Source organism: Helianthus annuus, chromosome 17 (genome assembly GCF_002127325.2).
Source record: "Helianthus annuus cultivar XRQ/B chromosome 17, HanXRQr2.0-SUNRISE, whole genome shotgun sequence".
In the NCBI taxonomy this organism is placed as follows: Eukaryota; Viridiplantae; Streptophyta; class Magnoliopsida; order Asterales; family Asteraceae; genus Helianthus; species Helianthus annuus.
In genome coordinates, this window is record NC_035449.2 from 158,021,498 (window position 1) to 158,046,763 (window position 25,266).

At 39.1% G+C, this 25,266-nt stretch overlaps 1 long non-coding RNA gene across 21 annotated transcripts in view; it reads right to left on the reverse strand.

Moving 5' to 3' along the window:
* Window positions 1-3,548: 3,548 nt before the first annotated feature.
* Window positions 3,549-25,266, reverse strand: part of LOC110923168 — a 43,455-nt gene continuing 21,737 nt past the window's right edge. For 12 of the 21 annotated variants that reach the window (XR_004885656.1, XR_004885668.1, XR_004885667.1 and 9 more), the window contains 5 exons: window positions 24,235-24,282; window positions 22,393-22,630; window positions 22,076-22,152; window positions 21,945-21,978; window positions 15,182-15,952 (listed from right to left, as the gene is read on the reverse strand). This is a non-coding gene — a long non-coding RNA (uncharacterized LOC110923168). The other 9 variants (XR_004885653.1, XR_004885665.1, XR_004885669.1 and 6 more) reach the window with 7 other exon arrangements.

A 25,266-nucleotide genomic window follows, 5' to 3' on the forward strand; every position in this document is an offset into this window, starting at 1 on the left:
ACGCAACCGAGACCCTGAGTAGAAGCATCACAATATACCACGAAATCCTCGGTACCTTCAGGTTGAGACAAGATCGGTGCTGCAGAGTTTCTGTTTCAAGAGTTGGAACGCGTTCTCTTGCTTCGTTCCCCAAGAGTAAACAACACTCTTCTATGTTAATGAGGTGAGAGGTTGAGCGATCTTCGAGAAATCCTTAATAAACCGGCGATAACACCCAGCGAGACCAAGAAATTGTCGCACCTCCGAAGGATTCTTCGGTGCCGCCCGATTTCTAATAGCATCGATCTTAGCAGGATCCACGTGTATCCCCATTTCGTTAACAATGTGTCCAAGAAAGTGTACCTCCCGAATCCAGAAATCACACTTAGAAAACTTCGCGTAGAGCTGCTCCTTCCGCAGGAGCTCCAAGATAAGACGTAAGTGTCGCTCGTGGTCTTCCTTGGTCTTGGAGTAGATCAAGATGTCGTCGATGAACACAATAACAAAATTGTCAAGGTACGGTTTGCACACGCGGTTCATGAGATCCATAAAAACCGCTGGTGCGTTAGTCAACCCAAATGGCATAACCAAAAACTCATAGTGGTCATACCGCGTTCGAAAAGCTGTTCTGGAAACATCCTCCTCTCAGATTCGCACTTGATGATAGCCCGATCTTAAGTCGATCTTTGAATAAAAACTTGACCCTTGTAACTGGTCAAACAGGTCATCGATACGTGGTAAAGGATAACGGTTCTTGACTGTCACCTTGTTGAGTTCATGGTAATCAATACACATCCTAAAGGACCCATCCTTCTTCTTCACAAACAGAACTAGGGCTCCCTAAGGCGAAGAACTGGGTCAGATAAAACCTCTATCCAACAGCTCTTGGAGTTGATTTGATAACTCCTGCAACTCTCCTGGTGCGAGACAATAAGGAGCACGTGCAATCGGGGTTGCTCCTGGCATGAGGTCAATCTGAAATTCCACCTGACGATGTGGAGGTAAACTACTCTTCAGGAAACTCACAAATCACTGGAAGGTCTTCGATCCTTCTCTTATCAGGTTGCGAATCAGTAACAAGAGCTAAAATAGCAGGGTAGCCCTTACGCAGACACTTCTAAGCCTTCATAGCTGAGATAATACTAACCATTGCACCACTACGATGACCCTAAACCGATAAAGATTCCCCACTAGGGAGAGGGATACGCACGATTTTCTCTTTACAGAGAATTTCCGCTTGATGCTTAGACAACCAATCCATGCCAACGACCATATCAAAACTTCCAAGAGTAATGGGGAGTAGGTCAATGTCGAACACTTGACCCATGAGATCAAGTTTACAACCAAAAAGGATATGAGAAGCTTCAATCGATTTACCATCAGCTAGTTCTACTATATGTTTGTGTACAAGGGGTGTAGGACTCAACCCTAACTGACGACTGAACCCCATAGATACATAACTCCAATCGGCACCAGAGTCGAATAAAACAGAAGCAAAATAGTTCATTTATTGAAAATGTACCAGTCACCACGTTGCCATCATTCCTAGCTTCCCCAACACCAATAGTAAACATCCTCCTACGTGCACCGTTCCCACCATTGTTCCCATTGTTATTCACAGTGTTGTTATTATTACCCGCATTCTGATTCAATTGAGGGCAATCCCGCCTGAAATAACCCTCGTCACCACACTGAAAACAACCATTACGATTACCCTAATTCTGCTGAGGTTGCTGCCTATCCTGCTGCTGTGGCTGCTGTTGCTGTGGAGGTTGCTGCTGTTCCTGCTGTCTCGGGAGTGGAGCCTTGCAATCTTTAGCCATATGACCCACTTTGTTGCACTTGTGACAAAGTCGGGTGCACAGCCCACGATGATGAAAGTTGCACCTGTTACACTTAGGTTGCTTCCCTGCGTACGAGCCCTGGTTTAAGTTGTTGCTTTGATTCTGATTGACTGAGGATGTCTGGCTAAAAGTGCGATGACTGCGGGTGTTTGGCTTTTTCTGAGGCTGATTCGGATTGGACACCTTGTCCACATCATTCCATTTGCGCTTACTATCAGTGACAGTAGTAGTAGTAGCAGAAACACGCGGTGGTAGTGAGCCACACTCCACCTCCTGATCTGTGATCTTGTGGGCTAAGCGGATGATCTGAGCTAAGTTATTGAGGTTTGCAGTAGTGACCAAGCTCTTTACTGCTGGTGCTAGGCCCTTGATATACAACTCAATTCTTCGAGGTGGGGGTCGAGATAAGTTAGGGCACAAATTTGCTAGCTCATGAGACCTCTTCGTGAATGCTTCGATTTCGGACCCCTCCATCTTCAGATTGTAGTACTCGTTCTCAAGTTTCTGGATTTCGTCTGGAGGACAGTACTCCTCCCTCATCAATTCTTTGAACTCATCCCAAGTGGTGGCATTCGCCATCTCAATGCCCAGCATCTGGACTTGGGCATTCCACCAAGTCAAGGCACCATCCTCGAGTGTGCCTGTAGCATACTTCATGATGTCCCCAGCAGGACAGTTACACATCGCAAACACTGACTCCGCCTTCTCAAACCAATGTAGTAGCCCCACAGCCCCTTCAGTCCCAGTGAACATCTGTGGCCTACAATCCATGAACGTCTTAAACGTGCAAGCAGGCAGATTGTTTTGATTTTGATTAGCTTGCTGACCTAAAGACGAAAAGAAATGCAGCACACGGGTAAGAGTTGTGTACGCGACACAAGAATAAAGGGTAATTGGTGCATATCGTACCAGCTTGATAGGCTGCCAAAGCCTCAGCCACTCGTGTGTTAATCAAGTTTGTCAACTCAGCCTGAGTCATCGCAATAAGACCACGTCCATGACCTCGTCCGCTCATGATTCTATATGAGAAAAGGGGAGATAGATTAAGAGTCGAAATAAGGTAGGAGTCAAACCTCACGTTGACTTCTATAGACTACAACGTTTACATCATACCACAGAGCGAAACCCCTTTCATACTCGTTAGGCCTCACTAGGACTCACATGCACCCCACATTACTATCATGTGTGCACCCATAATAGGAATGCGTTTTGCATGTTTATCTCAGCTCCTCCCAACTCATGCTAAAAGGTTCCTCAAGTTCTCGCAACAAGACAAAACACCACAAACGTAAACCACAAAAATCTAACGGGATATCGCACTATGACTCTATCTATCACATAACTTAGGTAAATACTCATGAATTCAGTCTGAAATGCTAAGTGTGTGCAATCACATGCAACATTGTTCATAAGTGTATACTAGATATACTATAAAATAAGTAAACAAGAGACGAACCTTGCAATCTGGAGCTGAGTGTCATGGTTGATTTCGAAACTGTTCGGTTAGAGTCTGGTTTTATAAAAATGTTTTAAAACCTAGTTCACTATAACCAGTGGCACTGATACCAAACTATCACACCCCCAAAGTACCACCCATGGAAACCCTATTAGGCGTGTGACGTACCAATAACGAGCCACTAATCATGTTGAACTCATAACAAGTTTTCAAATAGAATTGCCAATTATTAGTGAAATGTACCAACAATAAGTTTAATGAAAATCTAACAAGTTCAGCGGAAGCAATAAATAAATCAAGTTTAAATAATTCAAAGCAAATATGTAATGTCAATAATCACGTCATGTGTATCCACTCAGTTCGACCCATGACCACTCCAGCTACTCCAGACAGCAAGTTCCCAATCCAAGTAATCTAACGACCTGCGAGCATGCAACAAGTGTATCAGACAAAGCTGGCGAGTTCATAGTTTGTGAAAACGTTAGTTATCAAGTGTTCAGTTCAGTTCGTTGAATATAATGTAGATAACAACCCAAGTACCGTACAAGATGGTTACCAGATTGTTTTGCCCGTCCCCAATGCCTCTATCCAAACTTTGGTCATGATTTAAGGTCATTAGTTCACGTCCGTCCTCTAAGGTACGCTATCAACTAACACCCCGTTACCTCTCAGGTAACTATTCGGTATAAGATGGGACTTAAAATAATTGGAAGAGTGTATTATCTAACATTCCCGTTTTACCCAAAAGATTTATCCCTCTCAGGGATACCCATTTGACTGCCCCAACCACCGGGATGCATGCTCAAAAGAAATGAACTCACCTTAGATTGCTCGGTGTGTTATGTTACCCGTTCCTAGTTGGTCAATCCAAATCCTACCGTGGTTACCAAAAATAGTCAGTTTTGCTTACATATAATATACGTATTCGTCGCACACATTACTCAAGTATCAAACAAACAATACATATATCACTATACTAGTCCTAGCAAGTATCCGGGTTTATGTTGCATTCCACATACAAGTTCATACCATACCTTATCACATGTCAAGTGGTTCGGTTCGCATTCAAGTGAACATGTTAATTGTGACAAGAAATCATGCAACATATTTCAGCAGATTATCCTCATGTAATCATCTAGCAAGCATTTGGGCCTCACACAAGTTTGTTATAAATATGCGGCCCATTGCTCAAATAATCAGTTAACAGTCTATTACACAATTCTAATAAGTATGCGGCCCATACTTCCTGTTCGACCCAAACAACACTACTCGGCCCAACAACCTGTCCCTTAACCCATTAACATATCCCGTCCCATATAATGACGTTTTAACCATCAAGAAGGTGTAAAATCAAATAACCTTTTGTTTCTTAATCTTTATTCACCATAACTGTTATTCCATTTTGTTACAAAATCAACAACAACAACAAACCTGATTCGAGACCATCTGCACAACAAAACCCCACCCTCTAATAATCAGTTCATCAATCTGTTAATCCCACACCTAATAATCATTAAGTAACCTGAATTCATGCATTGATCCCTTTTAAACAACATTGTTTCCTATCCTAAAACACCTAACAATTTCCATACAAACATCATTCTCAACCCGTAACCCCGTCCCCTTCCCAAACATTCAAGAATTTGGTTTTTGTGCATGAATCTAGAGCCCTATATCATCATACTTAACAAGCATTCAAGTTCACATAAAACTCTAAGTCAATTCACTACATGTTCGATTATAATCATTAGCTTTACGTCTTTTGTTTAACACCTTAATTATAATACCTAGTTCATGGCATCACATCACGTTTATAGAACATCCATATACTATTTTATTAATCATGTCCACACATCAATGAAATCAAACAGTTAAGAATTAACACAATTACGAATCCACTAACCAATAAGCTCGACCGAAGAAGGTGATGCCTCGATGAGGGGATTTACTGTCGTCAAGTATGCAAGGGGGGTTGGAGAGGTCTAGGGTTGTTATGATTATTCTAAAACAAAGTATGGTTACGTAACAAATTTAAAAACATGCGAAACCTATGAGGGTTGGGCTCGAAGAGCACTTTGGGCCCGGAATGTGTGTGGGCCGATGTGGGTTTAAAACAAGGATAGTCTTTCAATAAGTGGGGTGTAACTAAGGTGGGTGTGTGGCCCAAATATACGCGCGGCCCAAGCATACGATGTGTGCGTGCGGCCCAAACATACAATTAATCATTCTCGTTTACGTTTAGGTTTAACAAGTTTATTCACAACGTTTAACAATTAGCGTGACAAGAACGTGGCAAACGGAATAAAGAGGAATCAAGATCACAAGACTGAAAGGCACAAACCTTGAAAGTTCGGGTTGTCACACCATATGTGCGTCTAATCAGTGCAATGATCCTCAAACATAATTGTCTACCACCCGGGTCGCTTTGGGTGTCTAAGCCCGTAGAGGAGTTTAACTTGGCAACAATAAAAAGAAACTGGAAAATCCAAGTGCAACTCTGTGGTAGTAAGTATTCTGTAACCGAGGAATTGGGTCACAAGTATGAGTTCATCGACCTGAACGAACATCAAGGGGTCGCGGAAGATGTTGAGATGGTGGATAAAGAGGACGAGGTTGAACCTGCCGGTCCATGGGGACCTAAGCAAAGTTACATACGGCCACACCGAGAGTTAAATGAGGATGTGGCAAGGTTTGTGAATCGACGACGGGTACCATCGTACCGGAATTTCAACCGCAGTCAGCAGGAGGTCTTCGATAACATCTCTGCGGTTATGGGTGAAGGTAGAGAGTATGAGGCGAGAAGAAAAAAATGGGAGCAGGCACACCAAGCCCAGTTGCAGGCTCAATGGGATGCCGAATCGGCCCACCAGGAAAGGGTGGAAAATATATGGAGGAGCAACAGTTGTTCCAAACTCTACAAAGATCATAAATTGAGCAGATGGTACAACAGCAGCAGCAAGAGGTGGCCTGAAGACGAGCATGGGAGGAATACAAGGAGAGGCTCCGAGTCGAGCAGAACACAATGGAAGGCTGCCGATGGAGTGCTTTGTACATATCCAATGAATTGGCTATTAATAATGCCAAGGTCCTCCATGATCAGGAACGACACCGGAGAGATTGGGAAGCCGGCCTCCCCTACGCAGAACATTCGGGGTGTACTGACTATTCCAACCTCCCTGTTCCTCGAGGCCCCTCTGATCCATCACCTCATTGGCCCGAGGCAGCGGGGTCTAGTTTCATCACGCCCCAGTTTTAGCAGCCAGCAGAAGGAGAGCCGGGTCCCCTTGATAACTAACAAGAGATGTTTGAGGCTCTTACCGGATACCCGTACCATCCGAACCTACCAGTCGAACCGAATGAGCAATATCAGCGGTGATGGTGAGGTATGTGTTTTGTTGTTGTTGTATATTTTTTTAGTTTATTTTAATTTCTTCAGTATTTCATTTTTCCTAGTTAAATGAACGTTGTGGGTGTGTTCCCTATATAACCCTCACGAGACCTACTCGTCCTCCCAAGTTGTTGGGGGGTTTAAAAGGGCTTGTTGCATAAGCTAAATGCAACCGTGATTCCTATGAAAGTGAGTTAGGATTTTTGTTGTAAATTTATTTTCTACATAAATCAAGGTAAACTAACGTACGACTTGGTAATAGTTTCATAAAGGTGGTAGAACTAGGTAACTAACAAATTTTAATGGTTGTGAGAAGCATGCTTCTACACAGGGATTAAGATTTGCAGGTACATTATGTTCGAGGGACGACCATTTTTGTGAAGAAGAAGAACACATGAGCATCTAGCGAGATAATCAGGTGCATGCGTTTACTTTTACCTTGATTCTTAGTTAGTAATGAGTGGATTGTAATTGTATTTTACTTTTCGGGGTGAAATTTTTAGGTAAGTATACTTGTATTTTGAGTATGTTATTTTGTATTCTCATATTTATGCATAATACTTGTTTATGAGCATTTTACCAAGTGTAGGTAGTGTATGTCGGTATGTATTTATATGTATAGGAATACGTATTTTCTTGTATTTATTAAGTATTTCATACTTAATTTATGTGTAATTTTTCAGAATATTGTTTTTGCATTATTAAAATCATCATTTTTATATGCTTAATATATATATATATATATATATATTAATGAAATTTTATAGAAAAATATCTATAATTTGACTTGGTAAAATATGTATGCATCCATATATCTTAAAAATAATCTATTTTTAAGATCAAAGTTAGAAAATATACATTTTTAGTTTCCACCAAAATAATATATTTTTGAGTTGTTTATGAAAATTATATATTTCCATAAACAACTCAAAAATATATTATTTTGGTGAAAACTAAAAATATGTATTTTTCTAACTTTGATCTTAAAAATATATTTTTTTTAAGATATACGTGGATGTATACATATTTTTACCAAATAAAATTATGGATATTTTTCTATAAAATTCTCTTAAAATATATATATATATATATATATATATATATATATATATATATATATATATATATATATATATATATATATATATATATAGGGGAAGGTTCATTTGAGAAGAAAAAGAACAAAGGGTAATTTTGTAAAACATTAAATAGGTTTTTCACTTATCTAATTTATTATTATTTTTTACTAATTAATTAGTCATGAAGACTAGTATCCTCCACACTAACTCTTTTTGCCTACACACATCAAAAGTTATCTTCCATATTTCGAAATTCATCTTACACGTTGAAATTTATCCTACACAACTCGTATTTTATCCTACACAACTCTTAATTTATCCTACACTTAAATTATTATTATTTTTGAAAAAAATATATATTTTGAAGATAAGTTACAAAAAAACTTAATGTAATTAGATATCAAAGAGGAAGACTACAAATTAGTGACCTATGTGGATTTACCAATGTACCCTTATAGTAACATTAAATACTTATATTAAATGAAATAAAATAAAACATTCTTATTTGTTGAAATTTCTTTTTTCTTCTTACAAAAAAATTCTTCTCATTTGAACTCTCCACTATATTATATATATATATATAGGTAAAGGTTCGTTGGGGAACACTAAGAAAGTGGGGAACAGCGGGGAACAGACTCAAACGAACTCCGATTGGACTCATTCCAGCGGCGTTGGAACCGGCTCGTCTAACCCTAACTAAGATCTTTTAACCCTAAACCATAAATCCTAACTCCTAAACTCTAAACCTTAAAGCTAAAAAATAAGGCTAAAACCTAAGCTAAACTGTAAAATCTAAACTATAAACCCTAAAAGCTAAACCCTAAAACTAAACACTAAAGCTAAACCCTAAACCCTAAAACTAAACCCTAAAAGCCTAACCCTAATATATTTAGGGTTTAGGGGTTATGATTTAGGGTTTAGGGTTAAGAGATCCTAGTTAGGGTTCGACGAGCCAGTTCCAACGCCGCTGGAATGAGTCCAATCGGAGTTCGTTTGAGTCGGTTCCCCACTGTTCCCCACTTTTTAAATGTTCCCTAATGAAACTCACACTATATATATATATATATATATATATATTCAGAAAAAAAGTTGGTGATTTGTAATTGTGCAAAAGCAATATTCCGGAAAATTATACATAAATTAAGCATGAAGTACTAAATAAATACAAGAAAATACGTATTTCTATACGTATAAATACATACCGACATACACTACCAACACTTGGTAAAATACATATACAAGTATTATGCATGAATATAAAAATACAAAATAACATACATATAATACGAGTATACAAAATAAAATACGTATATGAAAACCGTATGACAAAACAAGTTAAAAATATATTATTTTTAACAATACCCCCGAATAATTGTATGAAAGTAAATTAAGTTAAAATATCATTATTTTAACTAATATATATATATATATATATATATATATATATATATATATATAGTGGAGGGTTCAAATGAGAAGAATTTTTTTGTAAAAAGAAAAAAGAAGAAGTTTCAACCAATAAGAATGCTTAATTTTACTTTATTTAATATTTGCATTTAATTTGAATATAAGGGTATATTGGTAAACTTACATAAATCATTAATTTGTATTCTTCCACTTTAATAACTAACTAAATTAAATTTGTAACTCCTTTTCAAAATATATACTTTTTCCAAATTAAAAAAAAACAACTTAATTTAAAGTGTAGAATAATTACTAGTTGCGTAGGATAAATTACGAGTTCTGTAGGATATATTTCGAGATGTGCAGGATAAAATTCTATAATGTGTAGGGTATATGTAGGAAAATTTTGATATGTGTAGGTTTTGTAGATTATATGTAGGATAATTAATGATTTCTTGATTAATTAATTAAAGAGAGAAAAATTAATGATATGAGTTATAAATGAAATAGTATTTTACTAATATGCCCTTTCTTTCTTTTCTTCTCACATTAAATTTCTTCTCAAATGAACCTTCCCCCATGTATATATATATATATATATATAGAATTATATAATTACAAATACAACATACACCGAGGGTGTAACTCAAAGTATACCAAAACTCCAACATAAGTCCTTGTGTGGCCGCATGTAATGACTATGTCGTTCCAGCCGGGTGGACCGGAGGAACCACACATATCAATGTCCTTGCAAAACATTAATGATCTTTTCATAGACGCTTTACATACCAGTTATTAAAAGAATCCTCTCAAATGTTTACAAGTTTATCTGGAGCTTATATAAAAACACATGAACTCGCTCAACTTTTGTTGATTGTTTTCAAATTGCATGTATTTCAGGAAACTAGATGGATCGTCAGCTTTGGAAATGTTTTCAAGAAGTGAACTAAAAGATTAGATGTCATCCACTTTGAAGGGTTTGATTTGTATATTGTATATCTCATCCTGGATAAGATATATGAAGCAAAGCCTAGGTTAAACTAGTTTTTTTGTCAAAAGTCCATGTATGGAACTTAATCTTTTGATGGTTTGTAACTAAACTTGAAGTTATGTTGGTTGAAACTTAACAACTTTTGTTTGTAATATTTTTAAAACTTATGAATGGATGAACATCATTTTAGTCATATAGTTGTTTATTATAGTCGAATGCAATGAGAACTGATCAAGTCACACGTACACGCTTCCGTAAAAGTCAGTGTGTGACATCTAACACGTCAACGTAATCATCTATCAATTTACATGGTTGAAAGTTAAGATTCCGCCAGAAGACGTCTACGTCTTCAAGTTGAATCGGACGCTCTGCACGGTTAAAACAATGCATTGTTTGAGCCACATGATTGATGGACATATATCACACAAGTGTTGTATATGTTTAACAATTATTCCTGCACGTACGTACTTCTCCAGCCTATAAGCACATGGCAACCCACAGTTGTACCACATCTGGCAATCATATGATAAATCAAAGCGCTATAACAGGTCTAGTTTCCTAAGTAGCTCTCCACTCAACAAGTCAAGTGTTGTATGGGAAGCTTTTCCACGTAGGTGGTTAAACAGCGGGTTTCTGTGGTGGCTCATTCTTTTTTCGATGCTTTCTCGAAAACTCCTCCTTATTTCACAGTGTTGTGTTTCAACTATTTCCTAGACACGACACAGCCAACTATACGGTCCAGCGAGCTCCTATCTTGGGCGTATCTTTTTAAATTGGTGTGTTGGCTCTCATCTCTGTTTGTGGTATGCTGACCAAAGTTGCGACTCTGATTAGTCCATGCAAATACGAACATTTCCTTATAATATTTCAGCCAGTTATCATACACGTACTTAAAGACCCCTAAAAAGTAAAAATAATTTATTAAATGTACAAAGGTGAGTCATATGTTATTAAAAAACTTACTTGATTGTTTGCACTCCACAAGTCGCTTTTGCAGGTTGCGCAAGTGGTACTCGTATACGGGTACTGATGGAGACTCACACAATACCCCTCAGAATGACAGAAATTTTTGCCAATCTTCTTCTGTGGAGGCGCTCTTGCAGTGCTTACAAATATTCTGTTGTATGTGAAGCGTGCAAAGATACCTAGAGTCGTTGGGAAAAACTTTAGAACGCGCGTTCATTAGGGCAAGGTCTCTATCCGTTACAATCACACGTGGCTCCATACATTCATCCAACATTGACTTGATCCCCTCAAGCACCCATACAAAGTTATCACTCTGTTCTTTACAAATAACGGCATGCGCGATACAAAACGAATAGCTGGTAAGCGTTATACTAACAATCTGGACATATGGCATGTTGTATACGTTTTTTTTGTATGTCGAACCGATTAGCAAGACGTGCGGGAATACACAGCACATATCACTTGAGTAGGGATGAACAAAGATCTCTATTCCGGGTTCCTCCCGTGTCTCGTATATAAATTTGTTCTTAACCAGGATGTTTTCTAGTGACTGCTTGGGATTCAATCCGTCTCTTTGTTCAGCTCTAGTCTTCTGTACTGCGTTTTTTACGTCTTTCTTAATGTGAAACCTATCGGGGTACTACTTGCTTATCGTTTGAAAAATTTTGCGCGGCTCCATGTTTTGAGCAGTCAGCTGCTCAATCAGTCTGTATTCGTTGGGGGTAAACCTTCGCACAAACACATGGGCCGACAGGTCCTCACAAAGTTCATGGTTATGTTCATTCTTTCCCCTTTTATTCCCCAGATTTCATATGGATTGTCTCGCACCACCAACAGGTAAAACGGTCAACTGATTTTTTTGCTTCTGGCTTTTCTAACCGTTGTTGTGATATGGTGCTCACCACCATGGTCACATTCAAGCCATACCTTCCCGGTCCTTCCCCCAATTTTCTTTGATCGACGAGTCACAATAATGGAACCAGCCGCGTTTGCCATTTCGTGTGCCTATTTCTTTAGTTTATCGAGAGAGTTTGAAAACCGGTAACATCGATAGGGTAGGGTTAGATTATATATTTTTATTAATCTGTCTTATGTAACTATAGTAATACGATGGGTATAGAATTGTACGAGGCATACATATTGGAATTAAATAGGGATATGTAGAGCATTCTTCAACCATCGACAAATCATCCGCATTTGCCATCCTAGGCCTAGACGGGGGCGTCTTGAAGACTGATTTGACTATCTTGCTGGCACGTGATTAAAGTAATACGATGGGTATAAAGCTGTATGAGGCATATATATTGGAATTAAATAGGTACATGCAGAGCATTCTTCAACCATTGACAAATTATCCTAATTCCCTGCTTCTTCTTTGCCTTCTATATGATAACATTCAAAGGTGCTAAATGTCATCATATTGGGCGGCAACTATTTCTTTGGGTCGTATTCTGGCGAGTAATGGGTGCTCGAAGTCGTTCCGGTAATGTGTGATTAGCTTAAATTACTTGTTATTTTAATTATTTACTAATGATGATATCGTTTTTAAGAGGAGAATGGCGTTCCCGATTCTAACGAGCAAGAGGAGGTTGTGTCTAGTGTACAAGGAAATCAAACAGATTGTTTCTAGATTTGAACACGCATCCCCCTGTTGATGAAACATCCCCTGTAGATGACTTAAACCATGCTGATGAACCATGTTATCCGGCGCAACAAGGATATCCTGATTATGGATACAGGTGTGAATATTTTTACGTGCAACAATACTATCCGGATGGATATGGAGGAGACGGTGGTCATCAGCAATTCATTCCCCCGAGCAAACTTACGAAAGTTACAGTACTTTCAATAAAATTATCCGGACGATGGAGGATATGGTGGTGAGGCACCCCCATCCCGGGCAATCCGTACTTCATAAAGCAGGTATCAAATTGATTTAGTACTTCACAAATCTAACCTAACCCTATCAATGTTATAGGTTTTCAACTCTCTAGATGAACTAAAGAAATGGGCACAAGAAATGGCAAACGCAGATGGTTTCGTTATTGTAACCCGTCAATCAAAGAAAATTGGGGGAATGACCGGGAGGGTATGGCTTGAATGTGACAGTAGTGGTGAGAGCCATCCGTATGAAATCTAGGGGATAAAAGGGGGAAAGACTGAGCATAACCACGAACTTTGTGAGGACCTGTCAGCCCACGCCTTGTGCGAAGGTTTACTCCCAACGAATACAGACTAATCGAGCATCTGACAGCTCAAAACATGGAGTCGCGCAAAATTTTTTAAACGATAAGGAAGCAGGACCTCGACAAGTTTCATGTTCTGAAAGACGCACAAACGCAATATAGAAGATTAGAGGCAAACAAAGAGACGGATTGACTCCCATGAAGTCACTAGAAAACATCCTGATTAAAAACGAATTTATTAACGAGACACGGGAGGAACCCGGAACAGAGGTTGTAACAGAGATCTTTGTTCATCACTACTCGAGTGATATGTGGCTGTATTCCCGCACGTCTTGCTAATCGATTCGACGTACAAAACAAATATATACAACATGCCATTTGTCCAGATTGTTGGTATAACGCCTACCAACTATTCGTTTTCTATCGCGCATGTCGTTATCTGTAAAGAACAGAGTGATAACTTTGTATGGGTGCTTGAGGGGATCAAGTCAATGTTGGATGAATGTATGGAGCCACGTGTGATTGTAACAGATAGAGACCTGGCCCTAATGAACGCGTGTGCTAAAGTATTTCCAAACGCCTCTAGATATCTTTTCAGGTTTCACATACAACAGAATATTTGTAAGCACTACAAGAGCGACACCACAGAAGAAGAATGGCAAAAATTTCTGTCATTCTGGGGGACATTGTGTGAGTCTCCATCAGTACCCATATACGAGTACCACTTGCACAACCTACAAAAGCGACTTGTGGAGTGCAAACGTTCAAGGAAGTTTTTTTTTTTAAAACATATGACTCAGCTATGTACATTTAATAAATTACTTTTACTTTTTAAGGGTCTTTAAGTACGTGTATGATAATTGGCTGAAAGATTATAAGGAAATGTTTGTCTTTGCGTGGACTGATCAGAGTCGCAACTTTGGTCAGCGTACCTGATGTGCGTGAATTAAATATATTTTTGATTGAGTTTTTCTTCACACAAATTTAGTTTTAAAAATGGTTTTTCACCTAGAAACTAACTAAACACACAAAAGGGCAAGTGTACTCGTCGGGTGGTAATATAGCTAATCGGCAAGAACCGGATATCAATCCGTGGATGCGGTGTCTCGATACTAAACTTTTGCTACTTTAAAGCCTTTTCAATTGATGGGTTGATTTTTCCTAACTTAACTTGCAAATAAATAAACTACTAAAAACTCTAGAAAAGAACACTATCTAAGAAAGGTTGCCTAAACTAAGTATCTACTAACTCACATGTGACAACAAAGAGGAAGGGTTTGTGTTGATGCAAGCTCTCATTTTAACTAAGTCCCCAATCAAGGATTCCTAGTCATATAATTCTTAGGAAAACTTAAAATGAATTAACATTCTAATCACCTAAAAATTATTCTTTTAAGCTCACTAGCTAAGTTGATGTTAATCTTTAATAATGAGTTATTTGTTTGTCAAAACTCCTAACTCTACAAATTAGGGAAAACTAATACGAACAACACACTAATCACCCTAACTTGGTTTCAAGTAGTTGGCACTATCATCATGTTCTTGATATGAACCACAAGCATGGTCATGCTAGCTAACAACTTTGGCCTAAATCATCAAACTAACATGAACACAAACTATAGAATTCAAATAAACATACTTTTGATCTTTCCAAATCTTGATGCAAGAATTCATACAAATGCTCAAATCATCATTCATATCACATTAGCATTCACCATTCCTAGTTTCATGCTATGAATCATACTAACAAGTTAACAAGATTCAATAATCATAATCTTTACATGGGCTTCCAACACAACATGTAAATACTTATGAGCAAACATTCAAGAACAAGAACTTTAAGCATGCACATGAACTCCAAGAACAAGATTAAGTGTCAACATGAAGATTAACAAGAACAATCATCACATCTACTTCCATGTTATCACATATTCATTAGCTTCAACAAAGTTTAGACAACATAAATGTTTAGCCCATAAGGCTCATGACTACCGAATCCAGTGCAAATAAACATAAATTGTTCATAATGTAGTAAGCTAACCAAGTTAAAGACAAGAATAAATGATGTTTGAGTATATCTTCAAGTGATTATGTCCTCTTCAAGGCTCCCTCCTGGCTCCAACAAGCTTCCAATACCGGATTATTGAGTGAAGTTCACCAAAATGCCCCAACTCCCTTGCAAATGAGCTTCAAACTCGTATTTAAGCTGCTGGGCAAATGGCACAACCATGCCACCTTTTGGCACGGTCGTGCTTGGCAAGTGACAGAACCACTTTCTCGATTGTTGACCATGTTATGTTTGCTTCCATTTTGGGAAAAACCGCGCTCAAAAGTTTCCGAGGTGGCACGACCGTGTCGGGCCACGGCATGATTGTGCGTGCCGATAGTGCTCGGTAATGACTGAAGCGATTTCGAAAACGGGCTGATCAGATGATGATTTTGACTTGGCACGGTCGTGCCTGTGTCCGGCACTGTCGTGCGTGAGCTGGTTTTCGATGGTCGTGGTGCTGGATGATAGTGCTGGCCGAGAGTGCCGATGTTGGGAGGCCTCGCACGGTCGTGCGTGTGTATGCCATATCTGGCAGTTTGGTGGAATGCATCATTTTCGCTCCATTTTGCTCCAAAAGCCTCCGATTCAACACCAGGCCGAAGCCCGGACCTGTATTTTCATAAACAGCTCAAATGAGTACCAAAATCAATGAAAATACAAATAGTTTTCGCATAAACAGGGCGTATTTGACGTTTAAAATATGTATAAATTCTTATACATCAAACATCCCCACACTTGAACTTTGCTTGTCCTCAAGCAAACTAAAATTTAACGGAACTCTCTTAATGGCAATCATCTCAACTAGCATTTCATAAGCACAAATAAATAACTCGGGTTATAACAATTAAGGAGTGCTCGATATAAAGAAAGAACCGAAAAGAGCAATGGTACATCTTAGAAATCCCTACAAGTTCACCAAGCATCCTCACAATGTTCACACACACTCGGCTAAATATATGTGCACATACAATTTGTGGAGTATGTTTAGAACACTCGATGCCAAGACGATAACTATGCGATGTCATAAGCTTGTGGAAGGATCAAATCTAATCACTCGGCAAAAACATAGCATAAATCATGAGGTGTTGTTTGTGTTGTAACTTGGCTTGGGTTAAGGGTGTGGAAGTGGATTTTTTAAAAGTGGCTAAAGCGGTTGTAAACCGACGGCTCGACTAACTTGAAATACAAGAAAAAAAAGACTATACAACTAAATAATAACTAACCGAGAGCTAACCGACAAGTATTGCTTTTCACTCCCAAAATTGCTCTAACAAAGCCGATTGATAAGGCTTTTTTCATCTATATTTATTTGGGTTTTTTTTATTTTTTTTTATTTTATTATTTTTTTAACCCATGATTAGGAGAGAATTAAGTACGTCTTAGATAAAAACTCTTGATCATGAGGGTACATAACAACAACGAAGAAACTATACAAAAACTACAAGTTAATCATCAACCGAACCGGGCTTCCGACCAAAAATGGGTTAAAAATATAAAAGGCTAATTTGGCTAAGTGGCTAGTATTTTGTGGTTTAAAAGAAATGAACGGGAAAGGCTCAAATTGGTTTAACTAGGGGAATGATTTGGGTAGGGAGATGAATAAAAAAAATGGCTAAATTAAAAAGGTTTCCTAATGCCTCAATCATTTCTATGCTTTTATTCTTGCTTCGTGGCCTCGAAATATATACCTAACACAAGTTCTAAATCGCAAAAGTTCTCCTGCTCACTCAATCTTTGCCTGCAAAAACATGAGCAAAAATAATGCTAAAGCTATAAGGCTCAAAAATAACTCATGGAAACGGGCGTATTGGGTAAATATGCAAGGTAAACAAGTAGGTTAATCGCTTGATTTCTCATGCTCAATTTTATACAAAAAATATGTTACTTGACGGTTTTTCCTTACACGAGCTCAAGCTCAAGCGATAGACCACCTCCTCACACTTGAATTGTACATCGCCCTCGATGTACAACAAAAAATTGAATAAGCAATGGAAATGCGAATTCAATACAAATAAAGGAAGGTAGGAACACGAAAACTCCCCTGAAACATAAGGGCTAGAATCAGAGCAAGATGAAGTAAAAAGGAGCATCCACAACGAACTACCTAGCCATCCACCAAGCCAACATCTCATTGTTTATTCAAAAGAATTTGAACCAACACTGCACATTTAGCACATGATCAAATTCACAAGAATTTTACCCAACCCATTTTCCTTTGCCTTGGTTTATTAACTTAACCCACTACTAAAGCAATAAAAACAAAACTAAACACCTACGACGGAGGGGTGTACGTACAACGGAAAATGACACACCCCTCAAACACGAAATGATGATAAAAATACGAGATAGGTAGCGGGACTAAAACCTTTCACAGGATCCCGAAGGACCGACGTCGTCCTGGAGATCAAATCTTGATCTGCGTGAAAAACGCGGCGGTGGCTGCGTGTATGGGTTGTTGATTGAGTTCGTGATGTGCTGCTGCAAACCAAACAACCAATCCATGTTGCGTCGGGTCTTCTCATACATGTCTTCCATGAAGCTCCCCTGCCTATGTTGTTCCGCGCGTATCAAACCCACATCCCGCCTCACCTCCTCCTGGTCGAATGCCAGCCCGTCCATACGCCTCCAAAGATCCATCGATGACGGCTCATAAGGGTCGTAGGCGCCATGCTCATAACCTCCATTACCATATCCACCGTACACGTTCTCCCAGTTCGGGCTATCAAACCCGTGACCTACTTCCCCAATTTGCATGTGGGGGACCGCTCCCCCAGCGGCCCCCTCCTGTCCCTGAACCGGAATATCGTGCATGTGTACATCATGATCGTTACCATCACCACCGTCACCATCATCATCAGCCTCATCATCTACAGGTGGTGGTTCCCAAATCCTTCCCAATTTGTCCAAAAGCTTCGGGACCCCGTCTACTTTGCGAGTCAGATGCATAGAGTTCAGCTGTTGCAGATCGGTTGATGATGCCATTTCTTTCCCAATCGATATTTGACTCTATGCATCTGACTCGCAAAGTAAACGGGGTCCCGAAGCTTGTGGACAAATTGAGAAGGATTTGGGACCCACTACCTGTAGATGATGAGGCTGATTATGCTGGTGACGGTGGTGATGGTGACGATCATGACGTACACATGCACGATATTCCGGTTCAGGGACAGGAGGGGGCCGCTGGAGGAGCGGTCCCCCACATGCAAATTGGGGAAGTAGGTCACGGGTTTGATAGCCCGAACTGTGAGAACGTGTATGGTGGATATGGTGGTGGAGGTTATGAGCATGGCGCCTACGGCCCTTATGAGCCGTTATCGATGGATCTTTGAAGGCGTATGGACGGGCTGGCATTAGACCAGGAGGAGGTGAGGCGAGATGTGGGTTTGATACGCGCGGAACAACATAGGCAGGGGAACTTCATGGAAGACATGTATGAGTAGACCCGACGCAGCATGGATTGGTTGTTTGGTTCGCAGCAGCACATCATGAACTCAATTAACAACCCACACACGCAGCCACCGCCACGTTTTTCACGCAGATCTAGATTTGATCGCCGGGACAACGCCGGTCCTTCGGGATCCAGTGAAAGGTTTTAGTCCCGCTACCCATCTCGTATTTTTATCATCATTTCGTGTTTGAGGGGTGTGCCATTTTCCGTTGTACGTACACCCCTCTGTCGTAGGTAGTTTTGTTTTTATTGCTTTAGTAGTGGGTTAAGTTAATAAACCAAGGCAAGGGAAAAATGGGTTGGGTGAAATTCTTGTGAATTTGATCATGTTTGCTAAATGTGCAGTGTGGATGGCTTGGTAGTTCGTTGTGGATGCTCCTTTTTACTTCATCTTGCTCCGATTCTAGCCCTTATGTTTCAGGGGAGTTTTCGTGTTCCTACCTTCCTGTATTTGTATTGAATTTGCATTTCCATTGCTTATTTAATTTTTTGTTGTACATCGAGGGCGATGTACAATTCAAGTGTGGGGAGGCGCTCTATCGCTTGAGCTTTGTTGTCAAAAAAAAATCGAAAATTTTGCACTACCAACAGTAAAATCTGGCACTACCAGACATGGGGGTGCCAGCCCTTTTGCAGACCAATAATAGAACTTTAAATAAAACCAACCACCCTCTTCATCTTCTTTATAACTTCTTCATCCTCTCACTTGAACCCATTCAAATCACTCACGAAGCCTCTGCATCTCCTAGCTTCCTCCAAGAGATTCTTGTTTTCTTTCATCCCAACAATCATTCCATGTACGAATTTCTCCTTTTTCTTGTTAGTTTCATGTGTTTTGATGTTAAGCCCACGAGTTTCCTTTCCCTTGGAATGCTTAAGATGAGACAAATGATCGGCTGCCAAATTTTCAGCCCTTTTTTTATCACGGATTTCAATATCAAACTCTTGCAGCAACAAAATCCAACGTATCAATCTCGGTTTAGCATCCTACTTGCTAAAAAGATACTGAAGGGATGCATGATCCGTGTACACAATGGTCTTGGAAAGGACAAGATAAGACCGAAAGTTATCGAAGGCGAATACCACAGCTAGGAGCTCTTTCTCTGTCGTGGTATAATCGGGTGAAAGTGCTTATCTTTCCTTTGACCCAAGACAGCCCCGATTGCGAAGTCACTCGCATCACACATCAACTCAAACGGTAGCTCACAGTCGGGAGCAACCGTGATCGGGGCATTCACCAACTTCTCCTTCAACAACTCAAATGCCCAAAGGCATTCATCGGAGAAATCGAACTGGGCATCCTTCTCGAGGAGTTGAGTCATAGCGATTTTGGAAAAGTCCTTCATGAATCACCGGTAAAAACCTGCATGACCTAGAAAACTCCTAATAGATTTCACGGATGTGGGAGGCGGGAGCTTTGAAATAGTCTCGACTTTGGCTCGGTCAACCTCGAGCCCCGTCTATGAAATCTTGTGCCCAAGCACAATGCCCTCCTTCACCATGAAGTGGCATTTCTCCCAGTTCAACACAAGGTTGGCTTCTTCACATCTAGCCAACATCTTTTTCAGATTCCCGAGAAATTAATCAAAAGAACTTCCAAACACAGAAAAATCATCCATGAAAACCTCCATGGAGTCCTCGATCATGTCATGAAAAATAGCCCACATACACCTCTGAAATGTGGCCGGGGCATTGCACAGTTCAAAGGGCATCCGCCTGTAGCCGAATGTGCCATAGGGAAATGTGAATGTCGTCTTCTCATGATCCTCAGAAGAGATGGTAATCTGAAAATAACCCGAAAAACCATCAAGGAATACATCCTGACCGACAATCTCTCCAACATCTGATCAATGAAAGGAAATGGGAGGTGATCCTTCCTCGTGGTCATTGAGTTTGCGGTAGTCAATGCAAACTCTACATCCGGTGATAGTAGAGTAGGGATCAACTCGTTTTTCTCATTAGTCACCACTGTCATCCCTCCTTGGGACTACATGTACAGTGCTAACCCATGGTGAATCAGAAATCGGATATATCAAACCTGCATCAAGTAGTTTGATGAAGTATATTACTTTTCATGTATAAACTTTTATCGTCTATCATGAAAGTTCATAATTTGTAAAACCTAGAGTCTTGTGGCCTGATGAAGTACCGCTTAGACAGGAGGTCGTAGGGAAAATATAGGTTGGATTGGTCACTTACAGAAGAAATCAAAACTTACAAGAAGATAGAAGGATAAGAAAGGTATAATTTTATTTTAGCTGTTAAAAATACTTCAAAATTGATTTTACATATTTCTCCTTAAAATCTTAAAAAGAATATTTTTAATTATTCAACAAACAATTCAACTATTTTCATAAAATCAAAAAATGATTCCGCGAAACACACAAATCCTAGCACATTTTCTCCTCCACCACAGTCGCCACTCCCTCCTCCCTCACCGCCGGCGCCGCCACTCCTCATCCCTCCTTACCGCTGGCGTCGCGCTGCTGCCCTCCTGCTTCTTTTCAGCCGCCACCGCCTCTCCTCCTCCCTCCTTGCTTTTAGCCGCCGCAGCTTCTCCCCCTCCCTCCTTGCACAGCCGTCGCCGCCTCTCATCCTCCCTACTTCACCGCCAACCTCGCTCCTCCATCCTTCAACAGCAGCGCCGCCTACTCATACTTCAGGTTTGTTTTCTCTTTTTTTTTAGTTTTTTTTATGTTATAATGTTATGATGTTTATTTTGTTGTTAGTTTTTTTATGTTATTATTTTAATCTTGTGCTGTTAATTTTTTTGATTGCTTGATGTTAATTGTTAAGATTGTTTGATGTTAATTTTCAGATTGTTTGATGTTAAATATTGTGATTGTTTGATGATAATTTTTCCGATGATTTAGCATTTGTATAACTATTATTGCGTTTTTATGAATGTTGGAAAACTCTTTTAAATTTAATAAATCAGTTTATTTATATTTCAGTTTAATTCAACAGCTTGACTCACGTGCGGCTGCTTGCATGGAATACTAATACACTAGAAAAAAAATTAAATAAAAAATATATGTATATTATATCAAAATATACCCTGGCATATACACTATTTTATATATATATATATGATGAATAGTGCAAACAACATTAGCAATACTATGCCAAACTGCTAGAAGTGGCAAAACATACCTGCAAAGCTATCTCAATCGCATCCACTATAAACCTGGTAAAAGTAAATTCAGAGCAATAAATAAAAACGTACAATGTTTACTCATCAAAACCATTATTATTTATTACCCAATTAATCAATTTAATCTTACTTGTTTTGCTCATGCTTGAGCACAAAATATTGAAAGGATTCCTGAGCCACAGCCAATATCTACTACAGCCGTTATAACTTAAGAAGACATTCAAAAAGAAATGGGTCAAGGGTAGCAGAACATCCCTCTACGTGTATTTTATTCAAAATATAAATTAATTTTTAGAATAAAAACTAGTTATTCACCAAATTATATTTTGGGTCAACTTGCAAAAACTTGCCCGTTTTTGAGTTTTAACCTGTAAACATCCCCAGCCCATTCCATTTGGCCACCTCTAGTCCTCTACATTGCTAATATCATATGCAATAGAAACTTACTCAAGCAACAAGATTATGTTCTCCATGATTATCTGGGGTGGGAAGCTATCAGTGGGCGTTTGAGCAGTAGTTGGCATGGTTGGTTTGACTCCTTGGCGGTTCGAGCATTGCGCTGAGACAAGAATTCCATGCAAGCAGCCGCGCGTGGGTCTAGGGCGTTAAATTCGATCTTCACTTTCGACAAAAACTTCAACATAATTTTGTTTTTCTTTCAGTGTTGGTGGCTGAAATCTGAAAACTGTCATTATATTAGAGGCAACTTCCGAAATCTAAATGCAGAATCATTAAGACTGTTTGAGATGTAAGCTAATATAAATTAAATACCTGAATATATCCTGTTTCCCATCTTAACCAAAAGTTTTAAACACAACTGTATCAACTAAACAGCAAAAGCCTTTCAAATAGCCATGTAAATGAGCCGAGTTGAGCCGAGCCCAAGCTTGATTAGGCTCGAGTTTGGCTCGTTAAACTTATGAGAGCTCGATCTCGACCATAGTTGTTAAAAGCGAATATCGCTCAATAGTGACAAGCTACCCGCTATTTCACTAATATGCTACATAGTGAAAGCTTTAGCTATAAAGTAGATGAACAGAAAAAATTATCGAACAGTGGAGATGAGTAAAAAAAACTAAAGAAAATAAAAACGCCTCTATCTATCGTTGTATACTATCAATGTTGTAGAAGACGCTAGGCGCTAGTCGGGCGGCGGGGTACCGCCTATGGATTAATCGGGATTAATCTTTTATGTATAATTTTATAAATTTATATATAAAAAACATTACTTTATACTTTTTATCTACAAAATTGAAAGTTTAGGGACCAAGTGTAAACTAGTGAAAATAGAGAGGGGTTAAATGTTAAAACACCCAAACATTATTAACCATAATCCCACCATCGTTCTTCATAGGTCGTCTCCTTTGTCCTTCGTTCGTCAGACCCCCAAAATTCTCCTTCATTAATCACAGCGACATCAGGAATCTCTTGGCTGATGTTGATTTCGCACAATGGAGACTCGTTTTGACTCTAAATTGGTCCGATTTTGGTTCAAATTCTGGTAAGAACACCTTTCCCTTGAGCGATTTGGTCTAATCTTAACCCATTCTGATCAAATTGCTACCGGTTTTGACCTAATTTTGACCGACTAGGTCCGATTTTCAGCGGATTTCCACCGATTTTTCCTGACTTTGACCAATGTTGACTTTTACCGCCTAATTAGACCGATTTTGGAAAATCCGGGCTGCGAACCGCCGACGAGCGACTAATCGCAGCCTAGGCGCCGCCTAGAACCGATTTCTACAACACTGTATACTATATAACGACGTATGACCTATATGCCGTGTAGCGTGCTATAGCCGCTAGTGGCAACTATGATCTCGATTCTTGAGTACTTTTTCAAGCTTGAGCTCTACTCAGTTAAATGGACCATGATGACTAAAAAATATCAAAATAATAGGCAGACAGACACAGTATTTTGTATAAAATGGTTTCCAGCCCAAGATCTAGATCTACAGATATTATTTGCAGTGGAATATAAAGTCTTGGGGTGGTCTGTCCTTATAAATCCCAGGGTTTTGCATATCCCATGCATCCTAATTCCTACCGATCCCAACCAAACAGCAGAATTCCTATACGGCCAGATCACTGGTTAGACCCCACACCTTTACAATCCAAATTACCCCTCATTTAGCTGATAATAATCTGCAATGTGACTAATTATACACCTTATTATCACTTTCACTTTCACTGCTAATTACTAAAATAATATTTCTAAAAAGTAAAGTGTTATAAAATTAATCAAATAACATTTTCACTAAACTTTGGACCTGTATTACAGCCAAGTACCTGCTATTGAAGAAGCTTCATCTGAGTATTGATCTTCTCTCTTCTTGCCTGTCAATTTAATCAACAATTAACCAATAATTATAAACTTTAAGCAAAGATTCATGATACTTAAACAGGATAATTACACCAACTTTGATAAACAAATCATGATGATTACTCATTCAGCTATAATCTCACCTAATTTATAGTAGCAATGAAATTCGCTTCAGTTACTTGATAATCGGTGAACAATTCCATAAAATAAATATTTTTGAATTCACATGCCTTCTCTCGATTATTTCGTTTCGTTGAATTTGAATTCGACTTTATCAGATCTAAGAAAATCGGTGAGAAATTACGCAGAAAACCGGTTTCAATTGCCTCCCGTTTCACCGGACTGCAGAAATTAGGGCTTAAATGCAGTAGATCTGAAGTTATCGTCGTCTCTGGTGAATTCTCGATCTCCTTCACCGAAATACAAACAGAAAACCTTATCAATTACTCCATTTCGATGAGGTTGATTTCGATTTGATCAGATCTGAGAAACTCGGTGAGGAATTATGCATCTTATGCAGAAATACGTGTTGCAATTTCCTCTTGTTTCACCGGATTGCAGAAATTAGGGGTTGAATACGGTAGATCTGAGAGGATGAAGATTTGTGGTGGCTGAGGAGATGAAGTAAGAGCGTAGACACATAACAGGGGATTTTAAACGGCAACTTTTGCTTTTTCTATTTTGTAATTTCGACCGTTTAACGGTCGCGAATTTTGTTTTTTCTATTTTTCTTATATTTGCAACCGTTTATGGTCACAACTTTTGTTTTGTGTATATTTCTTGTATTTGCGACGCTTAAAGCGGTCACAACTTTTGTTTTTTATTTTTCTCATAGTTGCAACTGCTTTTAGACGGTCGCAACTTTCACCTTTTTATATATTTCTCCTATTTGTGACCGCTTTAACGCTCAACTTTTGGTTTTTTATTTTATCGTATTTTCAACAGTTTTCCAACTACTATTCAACTTATTTGCGACCGAATCTAGGTTGGTCTTTAAG